We start from the raw sequence: 17,330 nt of genomic DNA, 5'->3' as shown, positions 1-17,330 counted from the left end.
ACAATTCACCACACTTTACTGTAGAAAAACTACACTCTGTATTTTATTTTATCAGTTCACTATTCTTAATACTAAAGTATGCTGAAGCATTCATTAACAACTTGTAAATAATACTAGGCTTAAACATAGGCAGTATACCTAATTCTCAAAAACACTAGCATTTATTATAGAATTTACCTTAACCTCATAGTTTTTAATGTATTGTTACTAAATAGTGTAGCAATATATAAACCATATCAACATTCTGGAATAATCAATTTACCAGGAGGATCTCTGGAGAGCAAAAGCAGGAAAGGTTTGAGGCGCCAGTGTGGACAAAAGTCAAGCAAATGCAGTGAGACTGAATACGTGCACGAGAGACCAGCCAATCAGATTGAAGTACCTGCCCACTGGTGAAAGTAATGTCAGAGCCAATCAGATTTTTCTTTCTTTTCATAAAGAACGGGGTTCAAATCCCACTTAGGCACTTGTAAACTATCATTTTAGACCATTTTGTCAAAAATCCCTACTGAAAAAAACAGCTTGAACCAGCCTAGGCTGGTTTTAGCTGGTCGACCAGGCGGGTTTTAGAGGGGTTTTGGTAATTTCCAGGCTGGTTTCCAGCCATTTTCAGCCTAGTCTTATCTGGGCAGGCTGGGAGATGACCAGCTAAAACCAGCTTGACCAGCCTAGCCAGGCTGGGAGCCCAGCCAAAACCAGCTATGTCCAGCTTAAACCAGGCTGGTCAAGCTGGTTTTAGCTGGATTTTGCTGGTCAATTCAATTCAATTCAGCTTTATTTGTATAGCGCTTTTACAATGTAGATTGTGTCAAAGCAGCTTCACATAAATGGTCATAGTAACTGGAACAGTGTGGTTCAGTAACTGGAACAGTGTGGTTCAGGTTTTAGTGTTTAAGTTCAGTTCAGTTCAGTTTAGCTCAGTTCAGTTTCCAGCCTGACCAGCTAAGACCAGGCTGGAAATGGCTGGAAACCAGCCTAGAAATTACCAAAACCCCTCTAAAACCAGCCTGGTCGACCAGCTAAAGCCAGCTTACCAGCCTAGGCTGGTTTAAGCTGGATTTTTCTGCAGGGATATTGTAATGTTTAACAATTTATTAGAGCCACAAATTATCTAAAACTTGTTTTCATGTTTGAATAGGCAATAAATGTGCTAAATAAATTAAAATAGAAATACCCACAGTGAAACAGTTATATAAATTTAAATATTAGTTTAAATACATTCATAGTGGTTTTAAATATATTTTAATATGTAAATATGTACTGAATAAAACAAGTCTTCGTTTTTAGTTTATTTAAAAACAATTACAAATGGAGTAATTCAACTCACAATTAAATGATCTCATTGAGTGATGGAATAATAAAGGTAAAACTTTAATTGAATGATCAGTCAAGTGTTTTCCAATGAAATCTGTTAAAATAAGAGTCCTACAAAACAGGAACAAAGACACTCATGAAACGAAATGTGATTGTCAATTGTATTTTTTATTAGATGGTTGGTTTTAAGTACCTTAAAAATAGTAGATAATCTTTAAATATACAGGGAGAAATACAGAAAAACAAACAAACAGAAATTCAACAATATAGATGCATTACATTACAATCTCACAATAAAAATTTAATTAAAAACCATATAGAGGAATAAAATATTGCTAAGGGGCATAACATCAACAATAATACAAATACTTTTAAGGTTTTAAATACTAAATAAAATTAATAGTATTAATCCAAAATATGAAAAAGGTAACACTTTACAATAAGGTTGTATTAATTAATTAAGTTTATCTATGTACTAATGTAAACAAACAATGCAGTGAAGTACAGTTACAAATCATTACAGTATTCATTAATTAATGGAAATAAAATTATTGGTTAACCTTTGTTAAATCACAGTGCATTAACATTAATGTTAACAAGCATACCTTTAAATTGTAATTATGCAATAGTAAATGTTAAACTATAATTAATAAAGGTTTAAAGGTATAGTTCATTATTAGTTCATGTTAGTACATAGATTAACTAAAAAAACCTTATTGCAAAATGTCACCAAAAATAACAAAACACTTTTTTCACAGTTTTAAGAGCTTTAAAAATAAATTATATATATTTAGTTATTATGGCATATAATTATTATTACTACTAATTAAATAGTTAGAAAATACTGTCAGAGGATGGGCAAAACACAAAAATAAAACATAATATGCGCATTGACACAAACGACCAAGTGCAAAAACATAAATTACAGCCATGTTCATTCATAATTATGTGAAATAAATGACGAGAGGGTAAGTTTGGTTAAAAAAACTGAAGTTCATTTACTTATGCACAACAGTAAAACAATGCTTTTGCACAACAGTAACACATTGCGAGTAGTTAAGTATCTTACCTTTGACAGATGTTGTAAATCCGCTGAATAAAACAAAAGGAGCAGATCGCGGATGTGTTTATTTCACTCTCCGAGTCAGAATGAAAATGGCATCTTCAAATTTCCCGCTGGTACAAAAACACGGAAGTGCGCCACAAAGCGCTAGTGGTCGAAAGTATATGAAGGTATTTTTGGTGCAAAACTCCCAAGCAGCTGTAAAAGTGTCATTTGTAGTTGTAAAAAATAGCCACACATGTGTATCAGTAAATTTGTACTCGCAGAGCAAATTTGCAAATGCGTATCAGTAAATTTGTACTCGCAGAGCAAATTTGCAAATGTGTAGGTATTTTTTGTCTCCAACAAACACAACGCAACATTTACACCTGCACAAATTCTTCAGTACAGGTGCACAAATCCCATCGGACGAATCACAAATGCAGAAACTCATCCGCTCATGTTCTTTGCTACTATTGTTGCAGTGAATATGGTGCAAAACACATTCACACACCTGCATCCAGAAATGTGAAGTCACAGACAAAACTTGCACATCTGTAGATTAGAATGTGTATCCGCACAAAGAGAGCTGAACGTGTGTAGAATGTTTGATTATTTTTTTTCTAAGCACGAACACAAATATGTTCCTGCAACTGCTCAAATCTGCCGCTACGAGTCTCAAGCGCTGTTTTTCACTTGCAAATCTACATTTCGCTCTCTCGCTCTTCTGCACCAAAAATCACTGTGACATTTGGTGCAAAAGTTACTTGTGTATCTGCCAACCAAAACGTGGGCTCTCAGAGAAATTCAGCCAATAGGGGATGGGGCGTGACGTCACCGCTCTAGCGCTGCGGAGGCTGAACGTCGAAACCGAAACCCCCTTTGCGAGATTCGCTGCATCTATACCTGATTTGCGTTCAAAATGCCTGCTTCATTATTTCATAGTAGGAGCAAACATGCCTTAAGAAAATAAGTAGGTTTGAAACTTTAGTAACCATAAAAAGTACGCCAGGTGGATGCCTTTCTACTCCAGGAAGCCGCAGCCTACGGCCTGAAGGAGGAAGAGGACGCGGTCAGTTTGAAATGTGAGTATTAAACCAAAGATAATTCGTTGTGTTAAACTCGTATTTGTTGAGCAACTGTACAGTGCACTGTAGAATTGCTGAGGGTGTAAAGAGGCTTTAAATTATAGTCTATTTTATTTCGCTGTAAATGTTGACTGTGTAATGTTACGGTCTCCAATCAGCACATATAAAGTAACGTTTCAAAGGTAAAAAAGATTATTATCAAATGTCTGACAGAAAAATGTGAAGTATTGCAGATCACAAGACTAAACAGACATCTGAGTGAGTGATGTATTTGTGCTGATGTAGAATCTGCTGTCAATTGACTGTTGCCAATACTGTTTAAATTAGATACATGTATTCTTACTAAAAGAGAATAAAGGGTCATTTGTTTAATCTGTGCATCAGTATATAGTTGATCACTTGAGTAAGGTTTGTGTTACATCAGCAACTACACCAACATGTTATTTGAGCATGTGAATCAGAGGTGATTTATTCTAGTCTTTATGTTACAGGGAGGCTTTTATTGAGTACAGTACAGAAACTACAAAAACATATTTTACATTTGCTATTTATTATTAGTTATTGTATTTTCAAACAGTGTTTACATTAGCTTTCTGATTACTGGTGTGTGTGTGCTTTTTCTGCAGAGCTGAATCGATGACATCCTGAAAGCAGCAATACAATTAAGGTACGTTTTCATTGCTTCATTTTTTAAAACCACTTATAGTTGTACAGTTTGATGTTAGTTTAAATATAACTATGTTAGTGATCAGTATTCATACCTAGGATAACAATTCTTGTTTTACGAAAGGTAACTTGGCTTGCTTGCCCTAATGTCATGTTTGCTATTTAGTCTTATCACATAATATGATTAAACTATTTAATTCATAAGCTATATTTATTTTAGAAAAATGGCAGACCAGGGTGCATCCAATGCATTGAGGTGAAGTTGCTTTTATAGTTGCACATTCTGACTTTCTTCTTAAAAATTTAATTTCAGAAAAAGATTTTCAAATTCTATATAGGGAAATCATATTAGCAGCCAATGACTATCAAAATACAGCACTGTCCACAGTCAAATAAATATTAGTTCTAATGTTGTTTTGAAGTCATTCAGACCAAATATTTAAAGTACCATGGTAAACAATATAGGGACCATTAAAATGTTTAATTGCAAATATAAACCATCTTTACCTTAATAACTAACGCTACCATGTTTTATGATTCATTTTACACTCCAAAAAATGTATGTTTACTTAACATTTTTACCAAGAATGTATTGCTAGTAATGATAAATGTGGACAATTAACTAAGTAAATCTACTAGTAGTCACTAGACAATGCATCTTATTTTCTTACATTTCTGTTAAACAATGGAAATGCATACAATATTGAAAGTATTATCATTATTTATTGAAAACAAACAGAAACATAATTATATTATTAAAAGAATGAATATGAGTAATCATGACAAATAAATACAAGTCACCAACACATGAAACCAAGCTTTATTCTAACAGTGATGTATTACAGACAGAAGCCCATGTTTTGCTGTATCTCCACACAGCTGGGCCAGTTCTTCAGATGATCAGAGGGACTTCGCCATCATCACATCCCTCATTGCTGCAGTCAGACTGAAACAGGACGGTGATGCATGGCAGTCCATGCCCGAGATACGGATGATGAAGAGACCACAGCAACATCTGGTCCAGATGAGGACACAAGGGCATGTGGACTGATGCAGGGTCTCGTTCAGTTCACTACAGGAGAACAGGAGTGGCTAAACTCAGTCTAGAACTGCTGCTGTCTTGCAGAGTTTAGTTGAAGTTGACTCTAAACTCTGCAGGACACCAGCTGTCCAGAACTGAGTTTGGGCACCCCTGCATTACAGCATTTCCAAGATGCTGCTGCATGTGGACTTCTTTACCCTCACCACACACACCAATCTGCAGATATTTCAGATCAAACAAAACATAAAAAACATTCAAAAAACAATGTCATTTTACTGTACAATGTGTCATTTGATTTCTGTAGTGCTAGTAATAAAATTATCCTACCTCTTATTTTGGATTCTTTTTTCCTCAAATGTGTTAGTTCCCTTGTCTACAGGTCCAGCTCTATCACAACAGCTCTGCAGAAAAAGCACACACACAACATTAATCAGAAAGCTGATGTAATCACTGTTTGAAAATACAATAACTAATAATAATAATAAATAGCAAATGTAAAATATGTTTTTTTATTTTCTGTACTGTACTCAATAAAAGCCTCCCTGTAACATAGAGACTAGAATAAATCACCTCTGTCATCAGGCCCGGCTCCAGCTTGGAACTTTAGGGTGGGCAAATTAAAAAAAATAAACAAATTATATATATATATATATATATATATATATATATATATATATATATATATATATATATATATAATAAAATAATTTATAGTATTCTCTGTCATTCTGATAAAGCAAACTAACTTTTATTTTAAAACTAGTATTTGTACTGCAGATTATATTTATGTCAGTGTTTGCTTGCTTACGTGATGTTTCCAAGTTTTGCAAGAAAACTCCAGAAAAACATGTTGCTCTCCATGAACTATATGGGTGATTCTGTAGTTGCAGGTACATTTAGTGACCAAAGCCATCCTTTTTTCAGCTTTTAAAAAAAATTGTTACATTACATTGTTACATTTTTGATTATTTATTTATAAAATGTGTTCATCATTTTCAAAGATCACATTACCAAAAATCACGATTTCTTGATTTACAAATTAGCCAGTACATATTTCCATCATGCAAAAATAATTTATTTTGCTTTTCTTTAAAGAAAAATTCACCAATATTTTAATTTTAAATGTTTAAACTGTAAACTGTCAATGCTATTATTATCACAATTACAAAAGGAAAACTGAATATTTCATTAATCACATATTTTACAAATAAAAAAATATTTTAAGCCTGATTTCATTAGTATCATGTGATCTTTGCAGTTATAGCAAGTAAAAGGTTTTGCTAAAAAGTTGTAAAACTAAATTACTGTCAATTCAGTTTAAATTTAGTAACTACACATTACGATTTTTCTTGCTATGATTTATTATTATTTCTAAACATTACTAAAGTCATCCATGACAGAGTTGACAAACAATATAAAACTTTTTATTCCCTAAAACATTTAATCATTTGTACAGCAAAAGCTGAATTATAAAAATTAAATATGTTTTAACTTTAGTGTTGGAATTTACAACCTTGAGATGATACCTTTAAAGAACTTCAACATTCCATACTATTTTCTATAATTTGTCATTTAAAAAAAAATCTTAATGTTATTATTATTATTTAATGCACCAGAGCCAATATGGACATTAATATTTTTTTATAACTAACAAACAAATTTTTGAATAGCAGATTTTCTTTGCATATTAGCCTACTTATTAGTGATAGCTAATACAGTATCATTTATAGCCTATCAAAAAAAATCTAATTTATTTCGCATATAACATGTTTTAATAAACACACACATGGCGTTTCATGTGCTTTATCATGGCGCTCTGTGTGCGTCGACCTGCTCCCTGAAACATCTTGAATTATCAAGATTTATTCTATTCATTATTGAATTCTGAATTTTTAATATTGTATTGCACTATTGTTGAGCACAGCAGTGAACAGTAACAGTTTAAGATATCTTGTGTATGATTTTGACGTTTTTCCCTTATCAGTTAAAAAGTCCAATAACAGAGAGATCACATATGATAATTTGAGAGATTTAAAGGGGAAAAAAGACAACACGTCAATCGATAGCACGTTACACGGCTTTCGTATCTAATAAATCGAGTCAGTGATATTGAAATGAGTTCAGTTACTAACATCTCCAAATTTACAGATGAGGTACACACAGCAGCGCGCGTCAAGAGAAGAGCGCGCATTTAGAGAGAGCAAAGCGAAAGCAAGATTATGTGTGGATATGTGTCTATATAAAATATTGATGTTTTTGACACAAACTGCAACAAAGTGCTTTGCACTGGTGTTTGAATTGTGTATGTTGCACTTTGCACGAACTTTACTACTGAAACTGCCTGTGATCTGTCCGTTTCTGTGCGTCATTAACAGACTAATTAATATTTGCTCTTTCCGTGAGAAAAATGCTATAATGTTTAAGCGGGCCCAATACATCTCCTGATTATCTCACAGTGCTGTTTAACTGTTTGTGTTCTTTAAGACTTTCTATTGTATGAAATACGACTGCATGAACTGATATTAAAGGGAGGTGCATGATGTAAGCGGTGCTTCCCAAACCAGGATGATGCGTACTGGCGTCATTTGCGTCTATGACGTTTCCAGGAGATGAACAGCTGAGTTCAATTTGTAATGAGTCCAAGCCTTTAAAAGCGATTGTAGTTTCTGGGTCAGGAGGGGTTTTTCTTGGTTTTTGATTGCAGGTGCTGCTGAGCCGCTGGCCAAGGCTATCGTGCCGGGACGTGGGCATGATGTTGTGCGCGAGCGAATGACTGGGAGGGATAGTTGGTAGTGCTGGGGTTTCCCCGGACTAAAGTTTCGGCGGCCGCTGTTGACTTTCCAAATCGCTGTATCCCACGTCCGGTAGCGGGTAAGCGGGCCAGCAGCACAGTTATACTGTTGCGGGGTCATTGTGTGTGCATTGCATTTTGTTCGCCGGGAGTTTGAGTGAGTTTGATTGCTCCCGGCGCTTGTACTCTGTCTGTGTGTGTGCGTGCGTGCGTGCGTGCGTGTGTGTGTGCGTGCGTGTGACGGGGGATGAGCGCAGGCTAGCATCACGCTCCGTAAAGGAAATGTTAAATGACGACGGCTTGATATTTAGCTGGAGTGGTATTGATGGTAGCTTATGATTTGATTGCTGTGTGGAGTCTATTTATGGGTGTTATTTATACATTTATATTTATGAGATTTACTGTGTGGTGTATTACAACTCTGGGTTGATGTGAAATGATGATGTGTTGCACAATTACGGTTGATACCCCTTGTTAAATGCCTTGTGGTGGTCATTTTAATTGCCTTACCTAATAATTTTTATGCCGTCCGCTAACAATCTTTACATTATGAACTTTATGTCCTTTTGATTCCCTACCTGCTGCTCCCCTTGTGTGGAATTTTAATCTTTAAGATTATTGTATAAAATAAAAGTGAAATTAGTATTTAAATGAATTGAGTGTTTGACGTTTACTTGATTATTGTGGCCCAAAATAAATACTGTATTTTGTCCAGCAAAGAACTTGTGTTGTGTGTGAATACTTTATGCCCTTTTTGGGAGGGTTACAACTTGGTAATGCGCGTTCAGACGCGTGATGCGCACAGAAATCTGCGCTCTATGCTGAATTACTTTCTCTTTCATCTTTTGCAGCCTGAATTGATTAAAATTATTAAAACTAATATTTTTTATATTTAAATCTAATATTTAATCTAATATTTAATTTAATATTTATCTAATATTTTAATCAAGATTGTAAATGAGTCTGGCTTGCCAAAACGTGTTTTTTTGAAGCTCACGCGGTCACAAATCCTCAAGTGATCAACTATATACTGATGCACAGATTAAACAAATGACCCTTTATTCTCTTTTAGTAAGAATACATGTATCTAATTTAAACAGTATTGGCAACAGTCAATTGACAGCAGATTCTACATCAGCACAAATACATCACTCACTCAGATGTCTGTTTAGTCTTGTGATCTGCAATACTTCACATTTTTCTGTCAGACATTTGATAATAATCTTTTTTACCTTTGAAACGTTACTTTATATGTGCTGATTGGAGACCGTAACATTACACAGTCAACATTTACAGCGAAATAAAATAGACTATAATTTAAAGCCTCTTTACACCCTCAGCAATTCTACAGTGCACTGTACAGTTGCTCAACAAATACGAGTTTAACACAACGAATTATCTTTGGTTTAATACTCACATTTCAAACTGACCGCGTCCTCTTCCTCCTTCAGGCCGTAGGCTGCGGCTTCCTGGAGTAGAAAGGCATCCACCTGGCGTACTTTTTATGGTTACTAAAGTTTCAAACCTACTTATTTTCTTAAGGCATGTTTGCTCCTACTATGAAATAATGAAGCAGGCATTTTGAACGCAAATCAGGTATAGATGCAGCGAATCTCGCAAAGGGGGTTTCGGTTTCGACGTTCAGCCTCCGCAGCGCTAGAGCGGTGACGTCACGCCCCATCCCCTATTGGCTGAATTTCTCTGAGAGCCCACGTTTTGGTTGGCAGATACACAAGTAACTTTTGCACCAAATGTCACAGTGATTTTTGGTGCAGAAGAGCGAGAGAGCGAAATGTAGATTTGCAAGTGAAAAACAGCGCTTGAGACTCGTAGCGGCAGATTTGAGCAGTTGCAGGAACATATTTGTGTTCGTGCTTAGAAAAAAAATAATCAAACATTCTACACACGTTCAGCTCTCTTTGTGCGGATACACATTCTAATCTACAGATGTGCAAGTTTTGTCTGTGACTTCACATTTCTGGATGCAGGTGTGTGAATGTGTTTTGCACCATATTCACTGCAACAATAGTAGCAAAGAACATGAGCGGATGAGTTTCTGCATTTGTGATTCGTCCGATGGGATTTGTGCACCTGTACTGAAGAATTTGTGCAGGTGTAAATGTTGCGTTGTGTTTGTTGGAGACAAAAAATACCTACACATTTGCAAATTTGCTCTGCGAGTACAAATTTACTGATACGCATTTGCAAATTTGCTCTGCGAGTACAAATTTACTGATACACATGTGTGGCTATTTTTTACAACTACAAATGACACTTTTACAGCTGCTTGGGAGTTTTGCACCAAAAATACCTTCATAAAAGTATGCGCGCATGCTTTCTGTCACACACACACACACACAGAGATGCTCCGTGTCAACATACTTTTTATCTTTGGGCTTTTTATAGAAAGTAGCAAGTCTTTACAAGTCAATAGGCGCAAGTCCAAGTGAAAGTCCGAGTCATTTATGTTCAAGTCCAAGTCGAGTTGCAAGTCTTTTCATATTTTGTCAAGTCGAGTCTGAAGTCATCAAATTCTGACTCGAGTCCAAGTCACATGACTCGAGTCCACACCTCTGGTTGAGGGTATGGCAGGAGCACTTTTAGCTTAGCTTAGCATACATCACTGAATTAGATTAGACCATTAGCATCTCACTCAGCATCTGGATTAAAGGAACATTCCACTTTTTTTCAAATAGGCTCATTTCACAGGTCAACTAGAGTTAAGCAGTTTAGTTGAGTTGAGCAGTTGAGTGTGTGGCAGGAGCACTTTTAGCTTAGCTTAGCATACATTATTGAATTGGATTGGACCATTAGCATCTTTCTCAACAAGTATTTTGAAGGTACACTTCACTTTTGTTGCAAACAGGCTCATTTTACAAGTCACCTAGAGTTAAGCAGTTGAATTTTAACATTTTTAATCCATTCAGCCAATCTCTGGGTATAGCGAGAACAGTTTAAGCTTAGCTTAGCATGCATCATTGAATCTTATTAGACCATTAGCGTCGCGCTAATCACATAACTTAAAGAAACACTCCACTTTATTTTGCAAATAGGCTCATTACACTAGTCACCTAGAGTTAAGCAGTTGAGTTTTACCATTTTTGAATCCATTTAGCCGATCTCTGTGTATGGCTGGATCACTTTTAGCTTAGCTTAGCATAAATTATTAAACCAGATTGGACCATTAACATCTCGCTCAACTCATAACTTAAAGAAACACTCCACTTTTTTGCTAATTGGCTAATTTTACAAGTCACTAGAGTTAAGCAGTTGAGTTTTACCATTTTTTAATTCAGTCAGCCAATCTCTGGGTATGGCGGGAGCACTTTTAGCTTAGCTTAGCATAAGAGATTGAATCGGATTAGACCATTAGCATCTCGCTCAAATCCTAACTTAAAGGTACACTCCACTTTTTTGTGCAAATAGTCTCAATTCACAAATCACCTAGCGTTAAACAGTTGAGTTTCATTATTGATCCATTCAGCCGATCTCTGGGTATGACAGGAGAACTTTTTTTAGCTTAGCTTAGCATACATAATGGAGTCAGATTAGACCATTAGCATCTCACTCAACAAGTAACTTAAAGGTACACTCCACTTTTGTTAAAATTAGGCTAATTTTTACAAGTCAACTAGAGTTAAGCAGTTGAGTTTCATCATTTTTTAATTCACTCAGCTGATCTCTGGGTTTAACGTGAGCACTTTTAGCTTGGCTTAGCATAAGTTATTGAATCGGATTAGACCATTAGCATCTGAATCAACACACTCCACTTTTTTTCAAAGTAGACGCATTTTGGAAGTCACCTAGAGTTAAGCAGTTGCGTTTTACCATTTTTTTAATCCATTCAGCCGATCTCTGGGTGTGGCAGGAGCACTTTTAGCTTAGCTTAGCATAAGTTATTAAATCAGATTAGACCATTAGCATCTCATTAAAAAAAACAGAGTTTTGATCATTTTTCTATATAATGCTTGACTCTTTTTGTAGTTACATTGTATACTAACATCAAAGGTAAATGGAAATATGCTAATTTGTGTTGTTTTCTTAGCCTTATTGGCCTAGAACATAGCAACTTTTATGAGAGTCTTGATGTACACGATGTAACAGATATTATAGAAGTCAATGGTTTCAGGTTTCTTCAAAATATCTTCTTCTGTGTTTGCACCTTTATATTCGAGAGATTATGGGAGTATATAGTCAAGAGCAGATCTCCCTTAGGGTATGTGTTTAACACTGCTCTACCCCATACAGCATTACCGAACAGCTGATGTCTGGAAAGGTTTATAAGTAATCACTCCATGACGAAAATGAATGAGACTTTGAACTCTTTCATTTGCGCTCTACTGGCAAAGCATCTCAGATACAGCTTGACGTAGCTCTGTTAATAAAGCAATAATCACACATATTAGCCTATAATTAGATGTAAACCAGCTCTCTTTAAACACACAGCCAAATGTTGTCTGGGGTCGATCGGTTCACAGCAGTGCATTTTCTCATCAATGAGCCAACAGTTGGAGAAACGTCTCCATCTCGCCCACAGGCATTCAGAAGAAACATCAGACGTGCTGCTGAGGGTGCAGAGAGTGCTGAGGTGTTCTTTATTTAATAAATACTCAAAAAGTGTAATTGAACTATTACAGCTATTGATGTTCATCGCAACATGATTAATACAAAATATATATATTTAGAGTTGATGTCAGAATTATCAGCACTCCTGTATACTTTCCCCCTAATTCTGTTTAACGCAAAAGCTAATTTTTTCAACACATTTCTCAACATAATAGTCATAAGATCTTTTTGATCTCATTTAGGATATTTTCTTGGCACACTTTGGGCTCATTAGTAAGCATGGTGTCAACGCCACAGCCTACCTGAGTATTGCTGCTGACCATGTCCATCCCTTTATGAGCACAGTGTCTCCATCTTCTGATGGCTACTTCCAGCAGGATAACGCAGCATGTCATAAAGCTCAATCATCTCAGACTGGTGAACATGACGATGAGTTCACTGTACTCAAAAGGCCTTCACAGTCAACAGATCTTAATCCAATAGAGAACCTTTGGGATGTGGTGGAATGGGAGATGTGCAGCCAACAAATCTGCAGTAACTGCGTGATATAAAGATACGCAGATCAGCTAAAATGTCACCCAAATCTGCGGTTTCATTGTGTATCCGCACCCAAACCGCACCAAGTCGTCACTTGATTACTTCTAATTCTTGGTTTTAGGTATGATGCAACACAGACTCATTCTGAAAATGTAGTCCCCTTGACATTTCTGGAGGCCGCGAATTACCCGCAGATATAACCGCCATCCGCGCACCACTTGCATGAAGCTATCATGTCAATCTTCTTCTTTTTCTTTGGTCTTGCAGGGTCGGCTCTTTTTGGAACAAGTCCATATGATAACGACTTTTTTACACCTTCCGGCCGGCCTGTCGTATGGGCCTGTCACACTCACACACATACACTACGGACAATTTAGCTTACCCAATTCAACTGTAGCATGTCTTTGGACTGTGGGGGAAACTGGAGCACCCGGAGGAAACCCACACGAACACAGGGAGAACATGCAAACTCCTTACAAAAATGCCAACCAAGCCGAGGTTCAAACCAGCGACCCTGCGACTTCTTGCTGTGAAGTGAACGTGCTACCCACTCCGCCACCCAATGCTATCATGTCAATATGGAGCAAAATCTCTGAGGAATATTTCCAGTACCTCATTGAATCCATAATGGATTAAGGCAGTTCTAAAGGCAGTTTCAACCCGATACTAGTAAGGTGTACCTAATAAAGTGTCCGATGAGTGTATATATAAACTGTGAAATTGCACTAGTGTGTTTGGAGATCCAATACAGTCAATACAATTAAATTACAATCACCCATCATCTTTAATCTCCTTGAAAACCAAACCTTGGCTTGTTTTTAAAAGAAATTACAGTATTAATGGTAAAATCAAGTGAACAAAATGTCAAGATCTTCTTATCTGAATCAAGCAGCAACCTCCCGCTCTCCCTCGTGAAGCAAATACCGAAGTAACTGAAACTGCAATTCAAGAAAATCTACTAGTACTGACTCCATGATGAGCAGATTTCCAATGAGCCCACTGATAAAATGGCCAACTTTACAGCAGAAATAAAGGTGTTTACAGCCTGGCACAAAGAACCATTTTGGTTCATATAGCTAATATTACCCTGCATGACAACTGTGAGGGGGTGAATTTTTTATAACTCATCCGTTTTCTTTATATTAAGTCATATTGAGTCTGCATAATTAAGAGCGTGGCCACTTGAGTGACAGCTCGGTCTTGCTGGTCACCGTCACTTTACCTCAGCTGATTCCGGCTGATTAGCTGCTGAACTCAGCAAACACATCGTATTTTTGTGTTGTTTTATGTGGTTTTACACAGTCAACTGCCTTTAAGAATTATTTCCTAAAATTATCAGTTGATATGGCATGCTGTGTGCACTTAATTGTGCTCACAAACCATTCAAGTTGCCTCCATGTCCCAGGTGAGTGAAGTTATATACTTATATACCGTCTCTATACATGGTTTTGTTTTATTTAAGATCATTTATCATTTATAATCTTCTTTAAATCTGTAATGCACTGCAGAATCTGACAGATTGAGTAGCTGTAGGCTTTAGAACGGTCATCTGAAGCATTGTCATACAGTGTTATGCCTGGATTTCATTAATAGCCTTGCATTTACTAACACAGATTAAATTTTAAGAGTTTGGAAGTAATTTCTGTTATCCTTCTGCAGAAAAAACGTCATGAGAACAATGTTTAGTGGCTCAATGTGTTACAACAGGGTTTTTAAAAGACTAAACAGCTTATTGATGTAGTATACAACCAAGCACATGTGGTCAGAACACAAACGAGTCGCATGAAGTATTAAGCATCTCTCTATTATTTTGTGTTCTTTAGAAACCTATGGGTGATGTCACGGATACAACGTCTATATCTTTTAAAGTCTATGATCTGAACACTTAAATAACAATTAGATAACAAACAACAATCCAAATGGAGAACATGTCTGAATATTCAGCTCATTATTGCAGAAATGTGACATTTGGGAGTAATGAAAGCATATTTCTTTGAGAAATCCTTTGAGGGAACATACTTGATGTGATGTATTTAAATATATATCATCGGTAATGTGTTTTTAGCTCATCCTATTACTGCATTCCTTGCTGTTTTTATATTTGCAAAATGTTTGTGTGTATTGCAGTGATGCTAGTGAACATGCATCACTTAGATAAGTACGATTATATTAAGTTCTTTATGGCTTAAGTGAAACAACAGGAAGATATGAGAATAGGAGACCCAGGGGGTGGGAGTGACATCATAGTGTTTGCGTGCCTGTGTTTAATATTGAATCTGCTCTGAGCGATGCAGACGGGTCACAGAAAGGGCAACGACACTTGACAATGCGATGACAATGTGTTTGGAAAACAAACTTTTAAAGAGCGTCGTTAGATATTCGGAAGCTCTCAGGTTGGAAATGATCATCCTGCATCATATTTGATATATCAGCCAGTAGCTATGTTTCCATCCAAAGATGCACTTCAATATGGCAATGCATATGCATATGCAATTTTTCAGCATGGCATGGATTAAACTGTCAAAACGTTGTGTTGGTTTTCAAAGTATAACAAATTAAAATAATAATAATAATAATAATTAATTTTATTTTATTTCACTGATATTTTTATATTTTATTCTTAATGTTGACAGGGTTTTGAGGTAATCATTAATATTTATGCAGTAATTAATTAATAATTATTGTTTCAAAGCAGCTTTACAAAAGGTGCACATTATTGCATTACAGTCAAATGAAGTTAATATTACAATCCTTCGTTCATTCATTTTCTTAGCGGCTTAGTCCCTTAATAATCCGGGGTCACCACAGCGGCATGAACCGCCAACTAATCCAGCACGTTTTTGACACAGCGGATGCCCTTTCAGCTGTCTCTGGGAAAATGTTACAATCAAATATAAGTTCTAATATATAAACATAAACAACCTGCTTTACAGCATATAGGGGATGTCTAGATGTCTATGTGTACTTATTTAATGAAGTGTATTTTTGTATGTGTTGCTCTCGAAGTCCTCGGTGGTTGGCATCATATATATATATATATATATATATATATATATTGTGCGGCTATATATAAATAAATAAATAAATATATATATATATATATATATATATATATATATATATATATATATATATATATATATATATATATATATATATACACACACATATACATATATACACAGGGCTTAATTTGTGAAATCTGATCCGGAACCTCATTTTACTGATCCCCTCCTCAACCACCCCCATCCGCTGTTCATTTTCACTTCCGCGACTCCCCAACCCTCTTGACATTTGTCCGAGACACCCCTACGCTATCCAACGCCCGCCACAAACCCATGCTCCCACCCTCTCTCCATTTTTGTGCGGAACACCTAAATCCTTGAGTAACATGCCAGATCCGTTACCCCGATCTGTTCCAGGACCTAGCAATGGACTGTATATATATAGAGAGAGAAAGAGAGAGAGAATATAATAAATATAAATGGAGCTTTCTGTCTTTTACAGTATGTTTTGAAGATGTCTTCTGTCTTTGTAAAAATGTAACAAGTCAAACCCATATCTAAAGGACCTTGAACCGCTTGATACACACCCAAAATCGTCTTCAGGGAGTCGTGAATTAGTTTCTAAGACTTAAAGAATGGCCTCGCCAATTAAGCAGGGCTCCTTTGTGAGTCATATAAATAGACATGCTTTTAAATGATCTGCCATGGAGTGTTAAATAGCAGAGGCCTTAGTGTGCAGTCACAAACACACGGTCAGGTAAAAGCTTGCTGTATGGTTGCTAAGGGGTTCTGGCTGATTGCTAAGGTGCTCTTTGTTGTTGCTAGGGCATTTCAGTAGGTTTTCCAAAGTGTTCAGAGTAGTTGTCTTGAGTAGTTATGAGATAAGAGTGATACTATTCTATCAATAAGCAAGTGTATGTGCACATCAGGCATGGCAAATCTACAAGGTCATTATTTTATATTAACATGTCACTTGGAATGCATCACAAAGAAAAAAAAAAAAACCAAGTTAGATGCAATAATGACTTATTATTTTAAAGGTGTCACATATGGGTCAGGGCAACGGAGATGAGGATCCAATTGCAGCATCTTTATTCGACAAAGGATGGTCAGACAGGCAACGGTCAAACACATGAGCAAACAGTATCATACAGGCCAGTCCAAAAGAGTGGTTGGGACCAAAAAATAAATAAAATCGGTCCATGCGGCTAACAACATAAACAATAAACAAATCGAGGGTCCAGAAACACGGCACGGGAAAACCAAGACAAGGTAAATG

The 17,330-nt window shown here is 36.2% G+C and overlaps 1 protein-coding gene and 2 long non-coding RNA genes across 13 annotated transcripts in view; 1 reads left to right on the top strand and 2 right to left on the bottom strand.

Moving 5' to 3' along the window:
- Positions 1-17,330, bottom strand: part of grik2 (glutamate receptor, ionotropic, kainate 2) — a 339,915-nt gene that overhangs the window by 160,352 nt on the left and 162,233 nt on the right.
- On the top strand, positions 3,187-5,483 carry si:dkey-245m3.2. 2 transcript variants are annotated; one of them, XR_012391882.1, is made up of 3 exons: positions 3,187-3,441; positions 4,071-4,111; positions 4,990-5,483. It is a non-coding gene; the product is annotated as a si:dkey-245m3.2 (long non-coding RNA). The 2 variants fall into 2 exon arrangements; XR_012391883.1 differs by having other exon boundaries at positions 4,956-5,483.
- Positions 5,306-9,456, bottom strand: si:dkey-245m3.1. Its single transcript, XR_012391884.1, has 3 exons — positions 9,361-9,456; positions 5,480-5,553; positions 5,306-5,368 (listed from the first exon to the last, which is right to left on the bottom strand). It is a non-coding gene; the product is annotated as a si:dkey-245m3.1 (long non-coding RNA).

Source organism: Danio rerio, chromosome 16 (assembly GCF_049306965.1).
Source record: "Danio rerio strain Tuebingen ecotype United States chromosome 16, GRCz12tu, whole genome shotgun sequence".
Classification (NCBI taxonomy): Eukaryota; Metazoa; Chordata; class Actinopteri; order Cypriniformes; family Danionidae; genus Danio; species Danio rerio.
This window is presented reverse-complemented; position numbering and strand designations above follow the sequence as displayed.